Genomic DNA, 26,818 nt, shown 5'->3' with positions numbered 1-26,818 from the left:
GATGTACATTTCTCAATGCATGTCATGCGCACCTGGGTCGAGAAAGAACTGTGGTCCAGTGGTCAAACTGCTGACATGCAGAAAGTTTGAGGACATGTCCAAGGAGTTGGGGACTGGGATGAGTAAGGGAACATCACGAGGTCCCAGGGAAATAACAGCACACCAATAACAATAACTACTACATGAATTGAATATCTACTTTGAGCCAGGCAGTGGCCTGAGTATTTTATTTTTATTTATTTATTTGACAAAACAAGTGAGCAAGAGCAAGCCAGAGCACAAGTGGGGGAAAAGGGAAGAGGGAAAGGGAGAAGCAGACTCCCCACAGAGTGGGGAGCCCAACACGGGGCTCTATCCCAGAGCCCAGGGATCATTCATGACCTGAGCTGAAGGCAGACACTTAACCGATTGAGCGCCCCAAGGCTTAGGTATTTTAAATAAGTTAGTTGATTTGCAAATTTATTCTCAAAACCCTTGAAAGGTGGGTCTTGTTTTTCTCACTTTACAGATGAAGAAAGTACGGTTGAGAAAGGTTACGAATATGAATGCAATTACTATTGTTACCACTGAAATGGCTGGTTAATTTTATTGAGCAATAGCTATGCACCAGTCACATGCTCTGTATTTATCTCATTTAATCCTGGCAACAACCCAATGATGTAGACATCAGAACACACACCTAGCAAGCTGGGATTTATATCCAGGTGTGTTTGACTTCAAAGTCCAGCTCTTTCTATTGCACCGTACAGTGTCATTCACCACCAGTTACCTGTAAAATTGGTAATTTGAAGATATAAATGAAGAATAGTTGAAGATGGGGCGCCTGTGTGGCTCAGTGGGTTAAAGCCTCTGCCTTCAGCTCAGGTCATGATCCCAGGGTCCTGGGATTGAGCCCCGCATCGGGCTCTCCGCTCAGCAGGGAGCCTGCTTCCCTTCCTCTCTACCTCTGCCTGCCTGTCTGCCTATTTGTGATCTCTGCCTGTCAAATAAATAAAATCTTAAAAAAAAAAAGAATAGTTGAAGAATGAAAATAAGCTTAATTTTCTTCTAGTTCTAGGTTTGCTTTAGATTTCGTTTGGGGGTTGCTAATAGGTTGTCTGTATCACAATTTTTGTATTCCTCCTTGAGAAGATGACATTTGGGGCACTTGCATTTATTGCAGTGTTTATTTCTATCCCATTTATCGAAGGAAGAACCCTTGGCTCACTCAATGATGATTCTTGGACTTGATCCTCAATCTATTCCCATACTAGTCTCTCTGGCAACCCAGTCCCCAACAAACATAGAGTAGTTTCATTATTTTCCTTAAAAGCTTGTCCAAAATCAACTAGGAAATTATCTTCTACTCCAAATCAGGACGGTAGAGATCATGAGTAAGTGTCACCTAGTCTACTGGATTTGTCCCCAGTGGGGTAAAAGGAATCTAGACTACCCCAAGGCCCTCCTCAGTGTGATTATACACTTAAAAGAAAAATCCAGTCTAATTCTAAAGCCTTCAAGAACTGTGCGGATCTTTATTCAATACTCAGCTAGCTCTCCTTTTGTTCTTACCTCCTTTTCCATTCATGTTCAGTCACTTGATCTTACAAGTGTGCATTTTAACCTATTCCCCTGATCACAATGATACCAAATATCAGAGCAGCACAAAGTAGGGGGTGGATGGGCACAAGAGTCAGGAGACACACTTTGTATATTTACAATTATTGTGTCCCTGTTACCTTGTAAACAGTGTCATTGTCCCTTCGATGTGGTGGTTCTCAACCCACTGCACATTTGAATTACGTGGGGAAATTTCTATAAAATATCAGAGGCCCCAGACCCCAGCCAGACTAGTTAAATTAGAATTTCTGCATGGGACCTGGGCACTGTTTTTTTTTTTATTTTAAATTAAAGTATAGTTGACATATAATATTAAACTAGTTTCAGGTATACAACATAGTGATTCAACAATTATATACATTATGAAATGCTCATCACAGTAAGCTTATTACAGTATGATTGACTATATTCCTTATACTGTACTTTTCATCCCTGTGACTTATTTATTTTATAACTGGAAGCTTGTACCTTTGAATCCCCTTCACCCATCTGGCCCATCCCTCTTCTGTTCCTTTTGGCAACCACCAATTAGTTTTCTTTATTTATGAGTTTGGTTCTCTCGCTTTTGTTGTTGTTGTTGTTGTTGTTTGCTTTGCCTTTTAGATTCCACATGTAAGTGAAATCCTATGGTCTTTCTCTGTCTGGCTTATTTCACTTAGCATAACACTCCCTAGGTTCATTCATATTCTGGCAAATGGCAAAGCTAGAAGTATCACAACCTCAGATTTTAGGACATACTACAAAATTGTACTAATCAAAGCAGTATGGTACTGGCATAAAAACAGACACACAGATAAATTGAACAAAATAGCCCAGAAATAAACACATGCTTATATGGTCAGCCAATCCAAGACAAGGAGACAAGAATATACAATGGGGAAAACATATCTTCAAGAAATGGTGCTGGGAAAACTAGACAGGTACACACTAAAGCATGAAAGTGGGCCACTTTCTTACATCATACCCCAAAATAAAGTCAAAATACATTAAAGACCTAAATGCAAGACCTGAAACCATAAAATTCCTAAAAGAAAACATAGGCAGTTATCTCTTGGACATCAACCTTAGCAATATTATTCTGCATCTGTCTTCTCTGGCAAGAGAAGTCAAAACAAAAGAAGCAATTGGTACTACTTCAAACTAAAAAGCTTTGGAAAGGGAACAGCAAAGGAAGCCATCAGTAAAACAAGACAATCTACTAAATGGGAGAAAATATTTGCAAACGATATATCTGATAAGGGGTTAACTTTCAAAATATATAAAGAACTCATACAACTCAACACCAAGAAAACAAAGAATCTGACTGAAATGTGGGCAGAGGACCCAAACGGACATTTTTCCAAAGACATCCAGATGGCCAACAGATACATGAAAAGTTGCTCAACTTCACTAATCATCAGGGAAATGTAAATCAAAACCACAATGAAATATCACCTCACACCTGTCAGAATGGCTAAAATCAACAACACAAGAAACAATAGGTGTTGGTGAGGATGTGGAGAAAAGGGAACTCTTGTGTACTGTTGGTGAGAATGTCAATTGGTGCAGCTACAATGGAAAGCAGCATGGAGGTTCCTCAAAAAATGAAAAATACAGTAACTCCACTCCTAAGTAACACTAATTCAAAAAGATATACATATCCCTGTGTTTATTATAGCATTATTTAGTCAAGGTATAGAAACATCCTAAGTATCCATTAATAGACGAATGGATAAAGAAGAAGTGGTACATAAGCACAATGGAATATTACTCAGCCATAAAAAGAATGGTTTGTTTTTTGATCTCAAGTGATTTTAACGTGCAGCCAAAATTTAAAACCTCTGCTTTAAGGGATCTGTGGTTGAATTCTTCTGTTTCATCTCTTCTAGGACTTGGCAAATCTCCTTTTTGTCTTTCTTGCTTCTATCTCTCTCTCTCTCTCTCTTTTTTAAAGATTTTATTTATTTATTTGAGAGAGAGAGTGAGAGAGAGAGCGAGAGCACATGAGCAGGGGCAGAGGCAGAGAGAGAAGTAGGCTCTCTTGCTGAGTAGGGAGTCTGACATGTGGCTTGATCCCAGGACTCAGGGACCATGATCTGAGGCAAAGGCAGACACTGAAACAAATGAGCCACCCAGGCACACCTGTATTTCCTGCTTCTTAATTTATTTTCATGTTCGCCTTTCAACCTTTCACTTTTCCATTCTTATTTGTTCTCTCACACATACTTTATTTCTAATCAACATATGGAATGAGGATTCAAATACAAGTCATTCCTTAGAGAGGTGATCCTGGGAAATCTCCATTTGGGGATGGGGAAGTAAAGCAGGGCAGGGAAGGCAGACAATAAAGGATGCATTATCAGGGGTGCCCACTCTGGGCAACTAGAGCTTAATCTGGTTGAAAAGGTAAACACATTCTTCGGAGTTATGCCATCCAAGGAGGAAGGGAGCTAGAAACTGGATCTACCAATTCCTGCCAGTCTTTGGTTGAGGACTGTTCCCAGGGACTCTTAATTCTCTGCCACTTCTAGCCTGCAGGCAAAATGGGCTATGGTAGCCAGAGAAGGCCCTAAAGCCCAGGACTACAGGTGCTGATAACTGGAAGTCTGGCTAGTACGTAGCAGAGTTAAGCCACACCATACTCTTGCTCCCAACCACTCAGATCAACAGATTCAGGTTCAGGATGTATACAACTTCTTTAGTATCTGCATCAAGTCTGTTCTTCCTCAGCTTTCTTCTTTTTTTTTTCTCATTGTCTTACTTCATACCATGATACCTCACACTTCCTCTTTACTCATATTTCTACTTTCCTCTCTGGCACTCTCATTTGATGTTGAAGGCTATGATAGTCTCCCTCCTGGGCAAATCTGAAGGACATACAGGTGGTCTAAACACTAGTGTGTTTGCAAAACACATATTTGATCCTGTCACTTTGCCAACTGTTTGTCCTCAAGACCTAGCCTTTCTTCTCTTCATGCCTTTACCATATTTTGCATGTGGCTGACTCATCCTACAATACCTTCAATACCTTCAATACCTAGCTCAAATATCACTAACCTAATGGGTCTAGTCAGAGAAACTTTCAACAGAAATGAGTTTGGGAATTGTCTCAATGCTGGGAGAGCAACAATAAAAGTTAGGAAGTGATTGAAATTTGAGGGTATACAATTATATATAACCAAACTATATCCTGTAGGACAAATAATGACAATATTCATTATGTTCAACTCATTGTCATGGTGAACTCTTATTTGCGTGATAAAAATCAAAGGTACATCAAGCATAACCAGGTATGTGAGTCATAATAGCTTTCCATAGCACAATAAGTTAGAGGTGGTGGAGAGAGGTATAGGCCAGTCTTTGAAAGAATGGCGTGAAAGAACCCTAGAAAGAATTTGAATCAGGTAATCCATTGAAATGAAGCTATTTTCATTTTGGTCTTGTTCTATAATTTTGCCTGTGTAACTTGACCTCTCTGATTTAATCACCACCTCATTAGTAATTTAATACTTTACCTCCTTGAGATGTCATTGAACTTATGTTGGCATCTATTTTTATATGCTTTATTTTCAACATTCTTGATTCAGAAGGTGCAAGTTGGAGGTGCAGGGACAAGGGTTCAGAGAGGGAAGGTACTGTGTTGGCAAATGGTTTGGAGGTGGACTGAGTAAAATTTCACAATGTCCTGGTAAATCTGCAATTTATGAGTTGGGGAACATTTCCTTATAAGGAATGGGTAAAAGATGATCTCGGCTTTTCTTTTTTTTTTTTTTTTTAAGATTTTTTTTATTTATTTGACAGAGAGATATCACAAGTAGACGGAGAGTCAGGCAGAGAGAGAGAGAGAGAGAGAGAGGGAAGCAGGCTCCCTGCTGAGCAGAGAGCCCGATGCGGGACTCGATCCCAGGACCCTGAGATCATGACCTGAGCCAAAGGCAGCGGCTTAACCCACTGAGCCACCCAGGCGCCCCAATCTCGGCTTTTCTTTTACTTGAATTTTTTAGCTACCTTAGCCGTCTCCATCTTAGAGTAAATAAAATAAATGTCTTTAGTATTTTTCATTATTTGTTTTTTTAATTTTGACAATTTTTTAGAAATATGATAAAGTATAGAGACCAATATAATAAGTACCTTTGTACCCATGAGCCATAGTTTGCTAATGACTAACATCAAATTTATTTTTTATATAGAAGAGGCATTATAGCTAAACTTGAAATGTTTCCCCATTTTTTTCTCCTTTCCTAGAGGTAATTGTTTTTGTGTGTTTTGTATGTATCCTTATCATTCAATTTTTGGATTAACATATTTAGGTTTGTTCTTTAAATTTTTAACAGAATTTTCTTTTCTGAACATTTTATATCCCAGAGCTGGAGTGTCTTCATCTAGGCTTCTCCACCTGGAAAACTCCTTCTCATCCTTCAGAGCCCAATCCAAAAATCATTATTTCTTTGAAGTCTTACCTAAATCCTGTAAGCAGATTAATGGTGAGTTCCTCAGCCCTTCCAGAGCATTTAGTCCCTGCCTCTGTTGCACCCCCAGTCTAGTTAGGTTTATCTGTTTTCCTCACTATGAAACTCTCGGGGATCAGAACATGTTTTATTTCTCATTGTATTCCCAGGTCTAGTTCAATGACCATCAGAGAGGAGTGTCTCAGTAAGTATTTGCTGAATGAATAATCTGAAGTTTAGAACATTCTAGTAGCTAAGGATTGAAAATAAACACTTTTATTCGAGGAAGAGAGATCATATGGGAGTGCGAAGAAAGAACTTGATGTGTTAGGTAGTCTTCAAGATTGGGACTCTGACTTGAGTTTGAGAATTAAATATGTTTACACAAAAATCAATGAAGAAAACTAACCCAAGTTTTGTAAAAATTTACATTACCTGTTTGAAATTAGCTATGCTTATTTCCTCCATGATAAAGTGGGAATTTTAGCTATTTCATCTAAGGGAGATATGTAAAAATAGTAAGAATGGAGAAATTATGAATATTCATGAGGGGTTATTACTATATTAATAGAAAAAGGAAGCAGGCCCAAACTTTGTTGAATCTGGGTCATAACTGCTTGCTGACATAAAATGTGAGCTCTAAAGACAAGTGCCATTACGATTTTTATGAAGGCACATTATTCTTCAAAATATTTTAATTAAAAGTATTCAGGAGAACACTCAGAGCAAATTCAAAGTTTTTTTCCTCCTTTTTTCCTAGTGGCGTGGTCAGGGAGAAAGCAGGTCAGAAACAACTCTGGAGATGAGGAACAACACATCTCACACCAGCCCCCCGAAATGCCAATTGGAAGTAACATCTTGCAAACCACATGGTTCACACTGTGGTGGCAAGTGATTTTTCTACCACTCAATTTAATATTCCAAATTTGGGGGGATTTTAGATGTAAATGTTCTCAAAAACCCTTCACTTTTAATTTTTAAGGACATTCAGGGCATCCGTCTAGTGTCTGACCTTGTTTTGTAGGGCTGAAAAATGAACTGGACCCCGAAAGATGACTTTGGGTCTTCCTGGGAGCCAAGTCACTGGTCATGGCATTTGATCTGATGGAATGCACTACAAAAATGTCTCTTCTGCTGTGTGTGTTTCTATGAGCTACCTCACAGTTGTAAGACTGACCGGATAGCCGTCTTCTAAATTCTACCCATTCCGGGGCTTCTTAACCTAGAGTTAATTTAGGGAGCTTAAGGACTTATATCTTCCTTTTCACTATCTTCTCACCAAAATTTCGTATTTACCTCAATTATGAATATAGGCGATGAACCACAACAATACAATCAGGCATTAATCTGTAACTTTATCACCAATGGAACATGTATTTTCCAAGGACATTATAACTGCTGCAATTGTTGAAACACTGTTTATGCTCACCAGTTGGAAATTATGATAATTAATGGAAATACCTCTGGATTTTATCAGTGTATGCATTAATAAATCAGCACATATATTATATCACAAGTTTATCTTTAGTATTTTAATAACTATCTTGACATAATTGATTAGCTTTGTAGTAGTATATATTTTATTTTATGCATTAAAAACACTACTCTGAGGAAGGGCCCATAGGCTTTCCTAGACGCAGAAGGGTCCATGGCAGAAAAGTAAGAATCCATGGTCTCCAGAAGGATTCAGCTTCCTCAAATGAAACATTATAAATGCAGCTGTGGTGTGGACCAGTGTTTTCGAATCTTTGTAAAGTCATTAAGCCCCGTCTTCAAACAATAGCTTCTCGTGGAAGGCCTATGTAGACAGCAGATCAAGGCATAGGTGCTATGTTTGAGGTGGGACCCTTAACCTCCAGCCCCATCTTGTGGTCTGTCATTTTGAAGTTGGCCCTGTGCAATGTCACAAAATAAGTCTGTGATAAACTCCCTGTAACCTTGGATGGAGTTAGAGAGAGCAATAGAGAACAGAAGTAGAAGAGAAAAAGTAACAGAGTTTGAGAAAGGCCAATGTAGAAAGCAGACTAACAAAAGATAGAGGAAGGATAGGGAGGCAAACCTTCATGCCACTGCGTAGGGTATCTTTGATGTACCAGAGGCAGCTAGCCCTCCTTCCGGTTTTGTATTACAGTTTACCCTTGAATAACATGGAATTGAAGTGTGCAGGTCCACTTATACGGAAATTTTTTACACTGCAGTACTGTAAATGTTATTTTCCTTATGATCTTCTTAATTACATTTTCTTTTCTCTAACTGTCTAACTGACTTTAGTGTAAGAATATGGTACATACTACATAAGTGAAATATGTGCTCACTGCTTATGTTATTGGCTATGGCTTTTGGTCAACAGTAGGCTCTTAGCAGTTACATTTTTGGGGAGTCAGAAGTTACACTTGGATTTTTTACTGTGTGAAGAGCACATGCCCCTAATCCGGGCATTATTCAGCTGTAGTTGTAGAAATCCAGTATTTTTTATTATGAGAAGCCTGTTTGCTTGCTAGAGTCAAAGGAAAATGCATGAAAGTTCGGTCTTGCTGCATTTTTTCTCAGACCCACACGGGAGGTTCAGTGGAGGATTCTTGGTGGAAACGACCTCTGAAAAGGAACTCACCTGACAACCTCTTGAAGTCTAAGGGATGCTGTTGGTGCTCTGCCCATATCTCTTTTATTATTAAGTGCATTAGCCACCCAGCTCCTGTGAGTTTGGGAGCCCCTTCTCCAGAGTTGCCCTTGGCTCAATGTGGCTTCTCCCACCTCCAACCCCGCAGAAAAGACACAGGGGTGCCAATGCTGTTGCCTTATTGGTGTGTTGCCATTTGTACTCCAGAGCTCTTTACTGCATCAGGCTAAAGCTGGTCTCCAGCTGAGACCACATTCTTGCAAAACATCTGCCCCTTCCTATCCTGTTTCCCTCACACCACTTCTCCCCAGAGCACCCCCACCCCAATCACGTGAACAAGAGTACCATGTCAGACTCTGCTTCCAGAGACCCCAAATTAGGACCTAGATCATTATATCTCCCTCCTTCCCTTCCTCCCACTCTCCTTCCCTTCATTCCTTCCTTCCTCCTTCCCTCCCTCCCTCCTTCTCTCCTTCCCTCTCTCTCTTCTTTCCTAAGGCCAGTTTTATTGAAGGTAGGAGCAAAACACAAGAGGCATCAGAACACAGAACCTGAGTTTCACTGGCTTCATAATTTTGCCTTGGATTTGGGACAGGGATTACTCTATTTTTGTATAATCAGTGCCTTTGCCTAAAAGATTATCAGTTGCCTTGAAAAGCAATAAGTCTCTCCTACTTATGCCATAGATTTCCTTGGTACCTGATCTTATTAATGTGACGTATATACAAAATCCTTCTTATGGATTCCTCATATTTTTTAAAAGGCAAATAACTCCTACCTCTCAGAATTATAGCAAGAATTTAAAAAGATGGTAGACCGACAATTAGAAAATATGATGATTAAGTGCTTCTAAAAGCATTAAATTCAATTTCCTCAGTTCTTGACCCCAAATGTTTTTAAATGACTACAGATTTCTGTCTTTTAAAAAAATACTGCCTTTCACTTCCCACATGCAGAAAGAGAGAAACAAAATATAAATGTGTATGTGCCAGAATGTTGAGAGGCTCTTTTACAGAGGGGTTAGTGGGTGGACTGGGGAGTTGGGCTGCCTGAGCACCACCAAGACTAGCTCTGTGACCTTTGGTCAATTAATTTATGGTGTCTCAGTTTCTACAATTATAAAATGGGAAAAATACTAGTACTACCTACTTTATAAGATTGTACAGTGGAATAAAGCACTTAACCACATTCAGTATAGAAACATTAAATATGTTTTACCTTTATTATGTGTACATTCTTTTCCACTTTATTCATGTCTTATGAATTTGATGATAGCCAAAGTCTGTGAACTGTTTTTTTTCTCACAAAGTTGACTATTATATGTCTGTTAAGATTCCTTTCTTACCTGAATTTTACATTTTTTTAAAAAAATGGGCTTGAACTCATAACCCTGAGATCAAGACCTGAACTGAGATAGAGTCAGATGCTTAGCCGACTGAGCTACCCAGGTGCCTCACCTTAATTTTACTTTTAAAGAGAGAATTTCAATAATTCATGTTTGAGGTTTACTTGTCTCAGTGAAACATAACTCTTCAAATGTAGAGATCTGGTAGATCCCTGTATAGTTACTTACTGTTCATCAGGAAAAAAATAATGAAAGAAACTGAGATCATATACAGAGATGATTAGGCATATACTGATTTAGAAAAGCATTCAGTGAGTATTCTGGTTATTTGTGTTTTGAAATTAGTGTCTTTTTTTTTTTCACATACTACTTTCGTTCTAATCCAATGAGGGACAAGGAAAGAATGTATGCATTGTTTTTAATTTGCCAAAGAACTTTAGTTTGGAAACCAGAGGTAAAAAATTAGTAAGTTGGGAAATGGCTGCTTTAATAGAGGAATGAAAAAGTGAACTAACCATTACCAGATATAGGAACAATTAACTTACATACACTTGACTTGAGTTTTCTCCAAAGTGGTCTACAGAAGGAATAAAGCGAGGAGGGATGCCCTGGGATCTAGGAGCAGTGCTGTTATAGACACGCAGATGGCGACTGAGAATAGCGTGGGGGCGGGTACTCAACTGTGTTCATCTGCTAGGGCTGCCATAACGAAGTACCACAAACTAGGGGACTTAAACAACAGGGATTTATTATCTCACAGTTCTGGAGGCGAGAAGTTCAATATCAAGGTGTTGGCAGGTTTGGTTCCTTCTGAGGGCTGTGAGGGAGAATCCGTTCCATGCCTCTCCTCTAGGTTCTGGTGGATTGCTGGCAGTATTTGACTTTCCTTGGCTTATTGATACATTACTCAGATCTCTGCCTTCATGTTCCCATGGCATTCCCCCCAGGTGCATGTCTGTGTCCACATTTCGCCTTTTAATAAGGACACCAATCATATTGGATTCGGGGCCCACTGTACTCCATGAGTATGACCTCATCTAACGGATCATATTTGCAGTGATCCTCTTTCCAAATAAGGTCACATTCTGAGGTACTGGGGGTCACTAGTTCAACGTATGTTTTTTTGGGGGGGGACACAAATCAATCCATAACATCAATTACTGGGAAAAGTACCAGTCATCATTTTAAAGCTTGGCTGTGCCCCAGAAGTAGAATTGCTAATGGGTAAACTCTTCAGATAAAATGTAGACATAAAATACAGAGTTAGCAAGAATATTTCTAATGTCTTTCTCTAAACAAGCAGGATTGTTCCTTCCTTTGTCCTGAAGACATTCCTCTTATCTACTTTCCAAAACATTCTCATGATAATGAATGTGTTTCTGTCCAAGGCCTTTCTTGCCCTAGGCTGCTTTTTCATTTCTATTTTGGGAGGATATCAGTCCTTGCAACAGGTGACCCAACACTCCCCAAACTACTCAATGGATGGTGACTAGAACAAACTATTAGAAGAGAAGTCAGGGACTGGGGAAGCAATGTGTCCAGATGGCAGCAATGAACAGAACTGTGAATGTTAAGTATGACTATCTTTGAGGTTTTCAAAGCTAACATTTGCCTAGTTCCTATCTCTTCAAGGCCTAAGTTCTAGTTCATAAGCCAAAGGTTTTTTTTACCCCCTAAAACCTACTTCAAATGTCAAAGGACAGAAAACCTGTTGATTCTAGGTAGAGTGATGATTTTTAGAATACATATAAAGTACTACTTGGTAGGGAAGAAGAAAATTCATGCTGCTACCTTGATTAGGTTATGTGGCTATGACAGCAGTGTTTTGATGCTCACCAAGGCCCATCTGGGACTAATTCAATGCCAAGTGATATGTTAGTTTCTCAAGGAGTTTTTCACTGCTGGATATTTGTTATATTCAAAGATTAAGTGGTAACTGAAACCAACCTTGTGTTAATGCAGCTGTCCCAGAGTTATGTTTCAGTGTTTGTGTGGGCTACATTCATAATACACTTTGTAAGAGCTTAATATAAATTCTTGGAACTCAGATAATACTTCTATGTCTATTAAAAGAAGTTAGAACTTTGGGATTTAAGATGAGGTTGCTTGGCAATACTAAAACAGAATAAAGCAAGCCACCTTAACACAAAGCAATTATTTCTTCTACAAGAAAGACTGTCACAATTTAAGGGGGAAAAAAGCTTTCCTTTAAAAAATTAGAAAAAAGCAAGCTACCACATTGTTAAAATACATCTTTTTCATTTATAAAAGCAGAATTTTATTTCCTATCATTCAGTAAAATAGGAAGAAACAGTAATTATAATTCCGTGTTCATCATATTAGCATCTAAATATAGTTATATGTATTGCTGGAACAGTTGAGAACCTACCATCCCATGTTTTTCACGTCATCATAAAGAATTTGTATGAATGAAGGTGGTTGTTTTCACACATGAAAGCAAATACAGTTATTCCCCACGGGGAAGAGAAGGAGGATTTAGAAGAAATGAGTGACCCAGGGAACATTTGAATGTCACAGTGTAGCAGAAATCGGCAAACTTAAAAAAAAAACAAAACTTAAAAAAAAAAAAAAGAAATCGGCGAACTTGGGCGGCAAAAGGCAGATAGTAAACATGTTAGGCTCTGTGGGCGGGGCCATTTCCATTACAACTACTCCACGCTGCCTCTGTAGGGGGAAAGTGGCCATAGACAGGGCGTAAGTGAATGGGCGTGGCTGCGGGCCAGTAAAACTTGGTTTACAAACACCACCAGCAGACCATAGTTTGCCAACTGCTCCTATGTATCCATTAGGGAGACTGTCATGATTAAGTACTACACAGTATACAGGAGAAATAACACTATAGATACTCTTCTCACCACTGAGGAGGACAGCTTTAATGAGCATTGTATGAGAGCCTCTACGAGCCGCGAGTTTCCTGAAGGCAGGTTTCATAGTCAGTTCTCCAGTGCCCTGCAGTGTGTGTGGAATCAACTCAGGGCATTTCCTGTGAACTCAACGCATGAATTGTACTTCTCTTTCTACTTCAGTGTAGACAGAGAACTACTTTGCTCTGTCTCAGCGATGCGTTTTACCCTTCAAAGCAGCTGTTCCTCTGAGTCCTGTACATTTGGAATCTTCCATATGTATGCTATTTGTATTCCTAAAGATATTTCAGTTGGCCTAAAGAATGAGGGTGGAGTCAGAGAGTTTTCTTCCTTGTATGTAACCTGCCTGTGTGGATGAACCTAATGGAGCATCTAACACCAGACATTTAAAAAGGAAACAAGGACTACTCTTACGGGCACAGCGGACAAGGAAGAGAAAGACAGAATCCCCTACTTCGTTATTTCCCTGACGTTGGAGACAAGGCAGGATGCTCTCTTGTTCTGGCTATGCCCTTGAGATGCAAGAGGATGGACAGGATGAGGTGTTTCAGTGACGGTTTTGGACCAAGGGGTGAATTGCCGCTGGCCCCCATTTTGAGTCATTTGTTCCTAAGCAGGAAGTAGTTGAGCTTACTAAATTAGATCTCAAAAGTATCTTCTAAAGGAGAAGATATACCCTGCAGAAGTTTCCAAGTTAGTTCAATAAACCTTTGTATTTTTTGCCTCCATGGTGATTGAAAAACATGGCCACACTATTTTGTAGTTACTTGCATCAAGAAGTAGAGCTTTAGGGCTATGAATTTGCCTCTGAGTGTGCATTGTTTTCACCGTGGTTGATTTGTAAATGGGTTGTAGTTGTAATTTTCATGTTTTTCTTCAGTTCCTGAGTTATTTGAAGAGTATTTCAGAGTTTTCCTAATAGTTTTAGTTTTTTCTTTTTGTTGCTTACTTCTAGTTTTTTAGCATCTGGATCAGAGATTGGATATACGAGTACTAAATGTGGGCATTTCAGGTTTTCTTGGTTTCATAGTACCTTAACACTTTGTTTAAAAAGATTTCGTTTATCCATTTGACAGAGATCACAAGTAGGCAGAGAGGCAGGCAAAGAGAGAGGGGGAAGCTGGCTCCCCACTGAGCAGAGAGCCCAATGTGGGGCTCAATCCCAGGACCCTGGGATCATGACCTGAGCCAAAGGCAGAGGCTTTAACCCACTGAGCCACCCAGGCACCCCAGCCTTAACACTTTTTACATATTTCATGACAGGGGTGTGTGGGTGGCTCAGTTGGTTAAGCACCTGCTTTCAGCTTTGGCTGTAATCTCGGGTTCCTGGGATCAAGTCCTGGGTCGGGCTCCCTACTCAGTGGAGAGTCTACTTCTCCCTCTGTACCTCCCCCCACTAGTGCTCATTTTCTCTCTCTCTCTCTCAAAAATGGATGGATAAAATCTATAAAAAATATTTCATGGCAGTAAGAAATGAATGCCAAATTAAACATGTATGTGTGAACAATTATGTATGTATGTACATATATATATATATATATATATATATATATATACATATACATATATAGTCAATCAGGTTTAATAACTGTAGTATTATACTCTTCTGTATCTGTTTTTAACTAGATGGTTTTCCCAATTCTGAAGAGGTGTTTTGTCAGAACTTTTTTTTTATTTAAAATAGTCTCTGCTCTCTTTATTTTGATAAAATGCCATCAGTACTTAGAGATTCATGATTGATATATTTTGGTGGCTTATATTTATATTAAAAATACTCCTAACTTCTTAGGGCATGTATTGCATGGAACACTGGGTGTGGTACATAAACAATGAATTCTGGTACACTGAAAAGAAATTAAAAAAAAAAAACTTTGCTAGGTTTTTAACATTTGAAAAAAATAAACCCTTTATTTGTCCCCCCCAAAAAGAAATATTAAAAAATTCTTGTATATAATACATGAATAAAAGAGGAAATCAAAACTGAAATGACACACTATTAAGAAAATATTAAGGAAAATATCTTCGGATGAAGACTGATTCTGGTCTCACTTGAAATTTATGATCTTAATTGGGTTCAAGAACCAACTACACTTTCCAGGGCAATTCCCTCTCTCTCTCTAAGAGGGCTATTTTAAACCTTCTTAAAATTCCCAAACTTATTCCTCAGTCCTCACTCTCAGCTGCCAACCTTGCTTATTTTTCTGAACTATTATTTTCCATCAGAAAAGCACATCCCGGGTGCCTGGGTGGGTCAGTTGGTTAAGTGACTGTCTTTGGCTCAGGTCATGATCCTGGAGTCCTGGGATTGAGTCGGGCATCTGACACCCTGCTTGGCAGGGAGTCTGCTTCTCCCTCTGACCCTCCCCCTTCTCATATTCACTCTCACTCTCTCTCAAATGAATGAATAAAATCTTTAAAAAAAAGCACATCCCCCTAGCAAATGAATCAACCTGCCTGCCTCTGTAGCCCCATGCCTTGTCCCCCTCTTGTCACATTGGCCAGCTGCCTTTGTTCCTACAGAGGCCAGCCCTGCCATCCTTGCAAATCAGGTCCCCACCGTTTGTTGCTACTCAGCTTAGCAACAACTGTACCTTCTCTTTCCTGTTTCATCACTGTTTCTTTTTCTGGGGGATCATTTTAACCTCAGCCTTGGAATCTGATGTGTTATCTTTCGTGTTAAAATAAGACTCCTCCTTTGACCACTTCCAGCGACTGCGCCCATTTTTCTGCTGCCTGAGGAGGTAGCCACCTGCTCCATCTTCCCTAACTCATCCTCCTGATGCTTTTGAGCTCACTTCAAGCAAGCATTTACCTCCACCTGTTTTGTTCTCAAGGTCACTGCCACTCTTCACATTGCCAAAACCAATGGTTAACTTTTTGTTGATTTCTCAGCAGTATTTGACTTGGTTGATCCCTCCTACCTTCTGGAAAGACCTCTTTCATTTGGATTTTTTGTCCCCATTTGTCTCTCTCATTCTCTCTCTCTTCCTTTTTTTAAGGTTGTAGTAAAATACACATAACATAAAATTTACCACCTTAACCATTTTTTAAAAATTTTTCAACCCTTTTATTCACCTTAACCATTTTTAAGAGTATACCTCAGTGGCATTAAGTACAATCACAATGTTGTGCTGCCATCACTACCCCTCCTCCACCCACAGAATTCTTTTCACCTTGCAAAATGGAAGTGCTGGACCTATGAAACCCTAACCCCCAAGCCTCCCCCACTCCTCAGTCTCTCCTGGACTTCTAAATGTTGTCCTGCTCCAGGGTTCAGTGCTTTGACCCTATCTTTTCTCCAGTTACACTCCTCTGGGAGATCTCATCTAACCTGGTGTCAGGTACCAACTCCACAATGGTGACCCCTCAAATTTGGATTGCAGCCTGGACTTCTTTCTTGAACTCTCTATTTGGATTTCTAACTTCTGTCATATCTCTATTTAGATGCCTAACAGGCATCATGAACTTAACATTATCCAAACCAAACTTTGTTTTCTTCCCCCAAATCTGCTTCTTCCATTGTGGCCCCAACCCAGAATTCCCCACCTCACCATTCGCTGACTTGCTTAGGCATGGAGCTGGGGCTTCTTCTTAGAATATAAGATCCAAAAGGGCAGGGATTCCTGTTTTGTCTATTGAGGTACCTTGAAGACCTAGAATTACACCTGGTACATAGAAGATTCTCTAAAGCTTTACACGATCTAACTGTGGATGTATGTTTTACTCTACCCCATTGGCTTGCTGCTCTATAGCCATTTGGTTCAGCATGACAAGCAGGTGCCTACTTTAGAAACTTTACAAATTGTTCTTCTTCCACCTAATTCTGGGGTGATTTTAAGAATATGAACTTAAGAGAACATTCTTAAGGGAGCTTAGGAATATCCAAAGTAATCTTTTACTCGTCATTATCTCCTCCACTCCACCCCCGGATATGGTCCTCAAGGGAAACAGATACACGCAGGGGGCAAACCAGGCTCTATTACCATGTGGAGTTGTGGCTTCCCATCACAGTGCCACCTCATGGATATCGCAGAAAATCCCTTTACCTTGTCTAGCTTCACCTTAAAAGCCAGCCTTCTTTTCAGAGCCTAAACCTAGGCTGAATCTTGGCCCTTTTAAGTGCAGAAGGCCAGGAGGAGGAAATGGGGTGAGAGAGCCCCAGCAAATGGGCATGTTTGTTTCAGGGATTAGAGCTGCCTCCCCAAACTTTTTAAGGCAAGACAAATGGCCCTGGGTGGGATGCAATGGTGGAGAGAGAACATAATAAAGGGGGAGACGAAAAACTGGAAGGAAGGATCAGAAGTTGCGGAGGGGGAGACAGAGACCGACAGATAGAGAGCCAAAGAGTGATAAAGAGAGACAGGTGTGGATAGAGCCACAGAGACAACCACAAAGAGACCTGGGGAGAGCAAGCCGGTCGGAGTGAGCAATAGGGCAGAGCGTGGAGGCTGGGGAGAAAGGCAGCTAGTGACAGTTTATACTAGTGATGCCCACAGCAAGAGGAGCTGAAGACATTCGGGACAGTAGCTTAAAGTCATTTATCAAGGGCGGGGGGCGCCTGGGTGGCCCAGTCAGTTGAGCATCTGCCTTCAGCTCAGATCATTATCTCTAGGTCCCGAGATCTAGTGCTACATTCGGCTCCCTGCTCAGTGGGGACTCTGCTTCTTCCTCTCCCTCTGCCCCTCCCCTCCTTGTGCTCGGGTTCTCTCTCTCAGATAAATAAATAAAATCTTGAAAAAAAGAAACAAAAATAAATAAAATCTTTAAAAATAAATAAAAATAAAATCTTTTTTTTCTTTTTAAATGGGCCCATTTTAAACTTAGTAATATTGCCATCAAGTCACCCATGGCCTGATCTCTCCCCACTTCTGAAGGTTTTCCCAGCTGTCTCGGTAAGCCGTTCAAAGCTGCGGGGAACGAACATGTAGAAGAGGCTCCCAGTTCAGAGGAAGAAAACAGCCTAAATTCATTCATTTGTTCATTCAGCCATTCAACAAATATCCTTTGAGCATCTACCATGTGCCCGAAACTGCACTAAGCCATGAAAATAAAGCAATGAATAAAGATAGCATTAGACCCCGTCCTTATAGAGTTCATGGTCTATGAAGAAGGCAGTAAACACAAAGTCACTACAAAGCGGGTGGCTGCACTCCAGGCAGAGAAAGCTAATCTAGCTGGAGAATCTGAAATGGAATCTATAGTAAAAGCAGATGCTGAGAGAAACTGGATGCAGGTAGTTGCTTTGGGAAGTCATCCCTAGGAACAGGAACAAGGGAGCAGGGAGAATGAGATGGCAAGATTTTTATAAAAGCCAGGGAGAGGTGCCATAGTGAGCAATTTGCCTTTGTGGGCCACTGAGGTTCAGCCCTGCTGGGGACCCTTCGAGAAACTGTGTGGAACACACCACAAAGTTACCTCAGCAGAGCACAGGGGACCTTGGGCATTTACCTAGTGCCTCTGTCCTCTGTTCTTGAGGCTTGCGTGCACACATACCCCACACACATACACATACCCACACTTCTGAGCTGTATAACCATCAGGCTTTCTTGGCCTGGCACGACTGACATTTGGGCCAGCTTGCTCTTTGTTTCTGGGTAGGGGAGGGTGGGAGGCTGTTCGGCAGCCTCCCAGACCTCTGCCCACTGGATGCCAGTAGCAGTCCCACATACAGTGACAGGTGATGACCCAGAACATCTCTAGACACTGCCAAGCGTCCCCTGGTCTACATGCAGCTGAGCGAGGCTCCAGTGTCAGAACATTCCCTTAGTTCAAGAAAGAAAAGGATGCTGGCGATGAGGGGTAAGCACCAGAGATGAGGGCGGGGAGGGGTGTGTGTGTGTGTGCTCGGCAGCGGGTGGGGGGGTGGGGCTGGACGCCTACAGCAGCCACTGCAACTTCCCTGAGGGTGTAATGGTGGCTAAGCTGTGACTTCAAGAATGGGCAGGAATTGCTCTTTGAAAGTGGAAACCTAGACTGCAAGCATACCCGCTTTACTGATGATGGAAGCCCAGCAGCCAGCACTATGCGCAGTGACGTGCAGTTGGAGCTCAGTTCCAACCTGGACTGCTGCACATCAACGGAAATGGGGAGGAACATAAACTAGGGGAGCCCTCGCGTCCGGGCGGTGCAGCCCCACAGACACAGGGCTGGGCAAGTGAAATATGCTTGACTGAATTTCAGCCCCACTGGCCCCCTTGTCCAGCCCCGTGTATATCCAGCAGCCCCACCGTAGGCCCCACCCTATACACCCCTCACCCCTTCATGCCTCCTAATCACCAGGTACGAAGTCTGTGCTGTGTAATGGAGGAGTGGGGTAGCATCACACAGCTTGATGGACAACTTTTTCAAAAAAGATTTTATTTATTTATTTGAAAGAATAAGCAGGGGGAGCGGCAGGCAGAGGGAGAAGCAGGCTTCCTGCCGAGCAGGGATCCTGATACGGGGCTTGATCCCAGGACCCCGGGGATCATGACCTGAGCCGAAGGCAGAGGCTTAACCAACTGAGCCACCTAGGCACCCCTAAAATGGGCCTATTTTATCAGATTCTACATGCTTGGAAGATTAGGACCGTGGCATATGAAATACAGTCCGAGAACATTCTCAATAGTTTTATTTAACAAAGCAGAGACTCAAGGCTACAAAGTAACAAAGAGAATTATCTCAGGGCTTCAAGAAAGGCAAGTTGTAAACAGTGGGAAACTTTAGCGAAGGAAACGGGAAGGAAAACAACAATGATGGGTCACCTCCTATGTGTCTGGCCCTCTGCCCTATTTCCACTGGCTCACTTGGTGGTAGGTATCATTATAACTACCCATTTTGCAGGTGAAGAGATTGAAATTCAAAGAGGAAATTGCAAAGCCCAAATATGAACTTCAGCGGCCCCTCTCCAAGGCTTATGGCATTTTCTGATACAGCATGGGGTGCAGGGGCATCCAGATGCTGCCTATATTTGGAGCAAGTGTGGTGGTGAGGCAGCCATTGCACGAGAGTTTGGACACCATGTCCTTCTGGGTTCCTTAAAATGGGAGGAATGTGTTACTGTCTCCTTTGTTGGCTCATCAGTTTCAGCTTGGAGGCAGCGGGCATTTTCCCATCATTTACTTTCCTTGATTGCTTCTCATTAGTTAGGGCTCCATCTTACAGATATTGAGTCCCTGGCATTTATTGCATTTCAACTGAGAAGCTACTGGTTGGCTGGTACAAGGTCATCCTATGTGCCCCTAAGAAAGAGAAAGCACTGCTAAACATCATTATAAGATGCCACAAATTTTAACGAGTGTCAATTTCAGAGATCTTAAAATGTGAAAAATGTGAATCTTTGAATCCATGAACTATTGCAAATTCAAATTCCCATGACCACATACTCAGTTACCCTTAAAGCAGGAGCAATATCCCTGCCTGTCCCCTTTCCTTATCATCGATCTACATTTAACGGGTACCTGCTATGGATAAAGCTCTGAGTCAGATGGTTTGAAAGGAATATAAGATAATCCAGAACCCCAAGTTATAATCAGGGTGAGGTGATTTTAAGATATGGCCAGAAATTTTATGGCATTCTTCCCATAGTGAGGGAGGTCCATGTCCCCCTTCCCTTCAACCTGTGCAAGCTTGTGACTGTTTGGGTCACAGAGTATGACAGGAGTGACACGATGGCATTTCCAAGGCAAGACATAAAAGGTCATGCGGCCTCTGTTCTTTTTACTAGATCCCTCGCTCTTGGAACGCTGAACCTCCATGTAAGAAGCCAACTACCCTAAGGGAGCCATCCTAGAGAGGCCACATGTAGGCATTCTGGTTGTCAGTCCCAGCTGACCCAGCCTTCCAGCCATCACCGCCAAAGCACATCAGACATGGGAGGGAAGCAGCCATCTTTTTTTTTTTTTTAAAGATTTTATTTATTTATTTGACAGACAGAGATTACAAGTAAGCAGAGAGGCAGGCAGAGAGAGAGAGAGGAGGAAGCAGGCTCCCTGCCGAGCAGAGAGCCCGATGCGGGGCTCGATCCCAGGACCCTGGGATCATGACCTGAGCCGAAGGCAGAGGCTTTAACCCACTGAGCCACCCAGGCGCCCCGGGAAGCACCCATCTTGAAAGCAGGTCCTCCAGCCCCGGCTGGTCCAGCTCCCAAAAAGGGCAATAATCCCCAGTATAAGTCAAATAATCCTAGGCTGTGCCAGTTACGAGCCCAACTTTCTGTAGACTTACATGATAAACATTTATTTGTCACTCATGTCAGAGTCTGATGTGGGTCCAGTGATCCTTTTCCATCTTGTAGCTATGACATCTAGGACCAACGGCTTCTAAGATTGCTACAGGTGGGGGAGACAGGTCTGGATTGCACAGGATGCTTTTAAAGACCAGGCTTGGAACGGCTTATGGCAGTGCTTCTTAAACCTTCTCAGGATGAATTTTTTTTTAAGATTTATGCATTTATTTGAGAAAGAGACCAAGTGTGAGTGAGGGGAGGGGCAGAGGGAGAAGGAGAAAGAGAATATTCAAGCAGACTCCCCACTAAGCGCAAAGCCCAACTCAAGGCTCTATCCCAGGACTCCGAGATCATGACCTGAGCTGAAATCAAGAGTCGGCCACTTAGCTGACTGAGCCACCCAGGCGCCCCATCAGGATGAAATTTTCTAATCAATCACATACCCATACTTTTATAAAAATACAACAAAAATGAATTACTAGGAAAAGGAATACATATAGTAGTAATGTCAAATGGCCATAAAAGTCCCTAATAGCTTACTTAAAAGCTTCTGTATTAGGTCATTGCAAACTGGTAACAATCTACAAGTGGGTACTGGTGCATGGCTTATAGAAATTGGGCCCACATCCTATTGGTTAGAACTCAGTCACATGGCCCGAGCCAGTTGAGGGAGCCTGGAAAATCTAGTGTCCTATGTGCCAGGAAGAGAAGACAGTGTGCTGAATTCACAGCACTGCCTCAGCAACACGCGGTAAGTCAGGGGTTTACTCCTTTCTCTCTAGGAGTACTCAGTTGTTTACAAGTATATTGTCTAATTTATGTTCAAAGATCTAAGTTAGGAACAGGTGGGTGGCTCAGTTGGTTAAGTGTCTGCCTTCAGGTCAGGTCATGATCCCAGGTCCTGTGAATGAGCTCCTAGCTGGGCTCCCTGATCAGCAGGGAGCCTGCTTCTCTCTCTCCCTCTCTCCCTCTCTCCCTCCCTCTCCCTCTGCCCCTGCCCCCCCTACTTGTGTGCTCTTTCTCGCTCTGTTCTCTCTCTCTCTCTCTCTCAAATAAATAAATAAAAGTCTTAAAAAAAAAAGTCTAGGTTAGAGAAAAAAACCCAACTTTTCAGGGCAGGAAGGAAAGGAGAGCTGGGAAACTGCCCTGCACAGTGTATGGTGCAATTGTGACTCTCTCCAGTTGTTCGGATCCTGACCTTGGGTAGAATTCCAGTTGGGTACACATTTTGTTCAAGGGCACATGGGCTGCAGTGAATTTTTGGCCACATTCCAGATCTCCGATGCGTGTGTCAGGTGGCTACTGTTACTGCTTCAGACCCTGGAGGAGGACCCTTCCCCATCTACCATGTGTCACCAAAGGGACTAGAGTTACCCATTTTTGAAAAAGAGCCAGATTATAGAGGTCTCATGTGACAATGCAGGAAAATGTAATTCTAAATACATGTACAGGCTGTCCAAACTCTGTGAAAATAGTCCCTTTCAACACTCATTAGAAAACGACTAATAAGAAACAGAAGTGCTCAACACTGCAACAATGTACTTTGGAAGATTGTTTCAAATGAACTAGGCTTTTTAGAAACAAGGTGCCAGTGTAGTTCAGAAGGACTTTGCTGAGGCCTAGGTGCCATAAAGGATAGCTGCGTTGGGCAGTGACGGAGCGCTGCCCAGGTCCCCTCGCATCCCGTTTCCGCATTTGTTGTCTGCTCCTGGCTTCACTGGGCCTTTGTTTCTAACACCTTAGTGCTCCTTTGGATGCCTGCTCTAGGGCCTCTGGAGCATGCCTTTCCAGCTGGTAAGGAGAGCCAAATGCCCTGGGAATTTGTCCCCCCCCTCCCCCGGCAGCCCTGAACTTATGACAGACAGGTGCAGGAGTATGACAGCTCCGCCTCCTTGCCTGGGGTAGGACTCGATGGTGTAAGTTCTCACACTCCAGAGCTCTCTTGCAGGATCAAAAGGGAGATAGCTTCTATGGGACTTGAGATCCCATCTTTGTTCCCCTAGTTTTTCCTGGAAACATTTTAATTAATCAGTTATACACAAATCCTCATTTCAAGATCAGCTTCTGGAGGAGCCCAACTGAAGACACATGTCCTTTAAACTAACAGTCCTGCAAAGCAGTCACCACGTTGACAGAGTAGCCATCCCCTAGGCAGCAAGTCTCCCAGCCTCACTTGGACCCTCAGCACTGCTGGGTGGTACTTCCAGCTCTTCCCCGCTCTCTATGACTGATTTCTTTTCCTAGACCCTTAGAAAGGTGAGGCAGGCTGTCAGGTGGCCTCTGTTTTCGCCCTTCCTCCTCGCCAGCCCCAGAGACCCTCTTACGACCCTTTTGGGATCAGCTTAGCTCCTTCTCAGAGGAAAGACTCTGTGTTCCTGCCTCCCCTCCTTCGGACTCGGCTCATCAGTGACCTCCTTCTGACCTTTATCATCCCGATCATGACAGCTTCTAAACGGGGTAGAATATTGTTCAGACTGTTCAAAGATACAGCCCCCCGAAATCCCTCCATATTGGAAATCTCCAAACCCAACCGCTGTCCTTCCTCTCTGTTCTTAGTCACGGGGCTAGAGGAGACGAGTCCACGTGCAGCCTCAACTCTTCATTTGCACCAAAACCTGCAGCGACCTGGTTTTTGAACCATCTCCCACCATCTGTGGAAACGCTTCCCTCCGAGGTCAACCCTGGCTTTCTGATTCATTGCTTCACTCCTCCCCCAGAGCACCATGTTTCTCTCTTCCATCCTCCCACAACCAATCAGTTAGCAAGGTTACTTTTTTTTTTTTTTTTTTGAGCGTGAGGGGCAGAGGGAGAGACCGAGAGAAGCAGACTCTTGCTGAGCTCAGAGACAGTGGACAGACGTGTGGCTGGATCCCAGGACCCTGAGATCACAACCTGAGCTGAAACCAAGAGTCAGACACTTAACCGACCGAGCCACCCAGGCATTCCAGCAAGGTTACTTTTGACTTTATTACTAAAATACACTTTGAATCTCTCTTCTTGTCTTTCTCTTCACTGCCAACGCCTTTATTCGGGGCACCATCATCTCTAGCCTTTTAATGGTTCTCCCTTCTTCCCTGCTCGTTCTAGTAGAGTCCTGTTTCCACATGGCAGTGAGAGTGAGCTCATCAAAGCTGAGATCAAACAATTCCACTGCTTAAAACCTTCTAAGGATTCCTACCATACTTAGAAGAAAATTAGCATCTCTTGTCAAAATGGCCTCCGAAGGCCCTGCTAGCCTCTGCTCATCTCTTTCACCTTGTCTCATGCTGTTCTTCTCTATCTTTGGGCTGCATTGTTTTCCTTTGAGTCCCGAGAACATACTTTCCTACCCCAGGGCCTTTGCCCATGCAGTGCCCTCTGCCTGACGTATTCTTTTCTCACCCTATCAATCTCACTTCTTCTTAGAGAGATGTTGCTCCTGCCACACCTACCCCAGCTTATCCTCTTCCTCAGCCTTTTGTCTGTTTGTCTTTATATCACTTCATAGGATTTACAGTTATCTTGTTTAGTCGTTTACTTAGATTTGTCTGTGTCCTCTTTCCCCCCACTATAAGCTCTGAGGGCAGAAACATAGGCTTAGTCACTCTTTTCACACAAGTGATGGCGGGGGGCGGGTGGGACAGAACAGTGTTGGCATTTAGTAGATGCTCAGGACATCGAATGTAAACAGATACTTTTCTGTGAAGGCTTCAGCACCATGGGAGAGTTAGGGGCAATCTTCCTGTGAATTCCTATAACAGTTTGAAGATAGCACGTAAATCTAACAACCACGCTATTTACTTCTTTCCTCCACCAGACCATGGAGAACAGGCTCCTAGAACACAGAACTATTTCTTACTTATTTTTAAACCCTCAGTATCTAGCACAGTGCCTGAATCACAGTAAGCACTTAATAAAATAAATGACAAATGAATGTATGAATAAATGAATGGAATGTCCACTCCCAGCTGGGAGTGACTAAGAGGTGAATGCCAGCAGTTTCCTCTGAGGACAGAGAAGCCAATGCCATGGTTTTGGAAATGGAGTTCTGAATTTCACTTCTGAGGCTAGACAGCTCTTTTATTTTTGGAAGGAAAATACTTTTGGGGAAAAGCTGTTGAGCTATAAAAAGGTGGAAAAAAGTTCCCTTTTTGAAATGAAAAGTTTGCAGACAAGGAGATTCTAAACTGTTCTGCATAATTATGTAAAAGGTTTTTTTTAAAATTATTTATTTATTTATTTATTTGAGACAAAGAGAGATAGAGACAGAGAGCATGCGCACGCAGGAGGAGGGTCAGAGGGGCAGGAAGAGAAAGAGAGAGAAAGAGAAGCAGACTCCCCATAAGCTGGGAGCCCGATACAGAGCTCGATTGCAGGACCCTGAGGTCACAACTTTTTTTGAGTTGAAATCAAAAGTCGGACATTCAACCGAATGAGTCACCCAGGTGCCCTGTAAAAGAGGTTTTCATGTGGGGAGAGTTATAACTCTGCACATTGCTTTTTTTTTTTTTTAAATGGTTTTTCCTCTCTGTGGCTACTCATGAAGTAAGGTAAATTCCAAGGAAGGAGTCATAAACATGGCTGCTTCCTCACCATGGGGGACCAGGGTTAAGGAGAGAAGTGGTTTGGCTCAAGAAATTACAGAAGGAAGGAAGTCATCACACAGCATGCACTCCAGGGGACAAGCCTTGTCATCTGCTTGAAAAACAAGCATTGATTTGTTCACAGTTAATGGTGTCAAACATTAAAACTCAACATAGAAGTAAACGTTATTACAAAATGAAGTGTTTTCATAGATCATAGCTAGTTTCTTTTTCCTAATTCTTTCTTCCTAGTTAATCATTCTTCATTTATTAATTATCTTATCTCTGTCAGCCAGTAAAGTTTTGGGGGTGTTATGTCTTTACACATAATGGTATAGATTGTTATCTATTAATTCATTTAAAATTTCCCACAATGTGATTTATTTTACACTTTGCCCAAACTGTAGGCAAACCTATGATAGAGTAGAACTGAGCAAGGAGGACCCCACAAGAAGACTGTAGTTTGGGGCACATGGTAAGAGTCCATGAGGGCATTCAGGGATGGGGCAAAGGAATGAGTTTGGCTTTTTTTTTCCTCTTTTTTTTTGGCAACCTGGTTTTTTTCTGTTGGCTTGCACATAGAGGAATACGCAGAAACCTCTGGAATTCTGAGCCTGAAGACCCAGGTTAGGGTTTCGTCACGGACGCTTCTTAGTCATGTGACTTTACCCTTTTCAAGGTATTTTGTCATTTATAAAATGAAGATTTTCTCATTTCTCCTTTGCAACCATGAGATGTAGTTCTAGCTAACAAAATGTAAGGGGGAGTCTGCTGGGGTTTCTGGGAGAGTTTCTTCCCTGAGCGGAGGAAAGCCCCTTTTCCCACCATCCCTGCTCTTCCTTCTCATTTGGTTGCTAGTGCAAGATCCTGACTCTTGGAGCTGGGGCAGCTACCTTGGGAACAGGAATTAAGAAGCATGAGGATGAAAAACTAACTTGATGAGAGTGGCAGAGGAAAGAACTAGAAATTGCCTGGGGCTTTCTGACTTCATAAAATTTTTGAACCCATCTGGAACTACCTCCCTTCAGGTTTCTAGGCTTGTGAGATGACTAAACGACTTCACTGACTGAATCAGTGCTACTTGGGTATTCCATTACTTGCCGCCAGGTGCACCCTGATACGGTGTGTATAGTGCTAACGTGGGGCTGTGCGTGTGAGTGTGTTTCCTTGAAGT

This window comes from Enhydra lutris, unplaced genomic scaffold, assembly GCF_002288905.1.
Source record: "Enhydra lutris kenyoni isolate GAN:26980312 unplaced genomic scaffold, ASM228890v2 scaffoldscaffold23, whole genome shotgun sequence".
Classification (NCBI taxonomy): domain Eukaryota; kingdom Metazoa; phylum Chordata; class Mammalia; order Carnivora; family Mustelidae; genus Enhydra; species Enhydra lutris.
Note: the sequence above shows the minus strand (reverse complement) of the source record.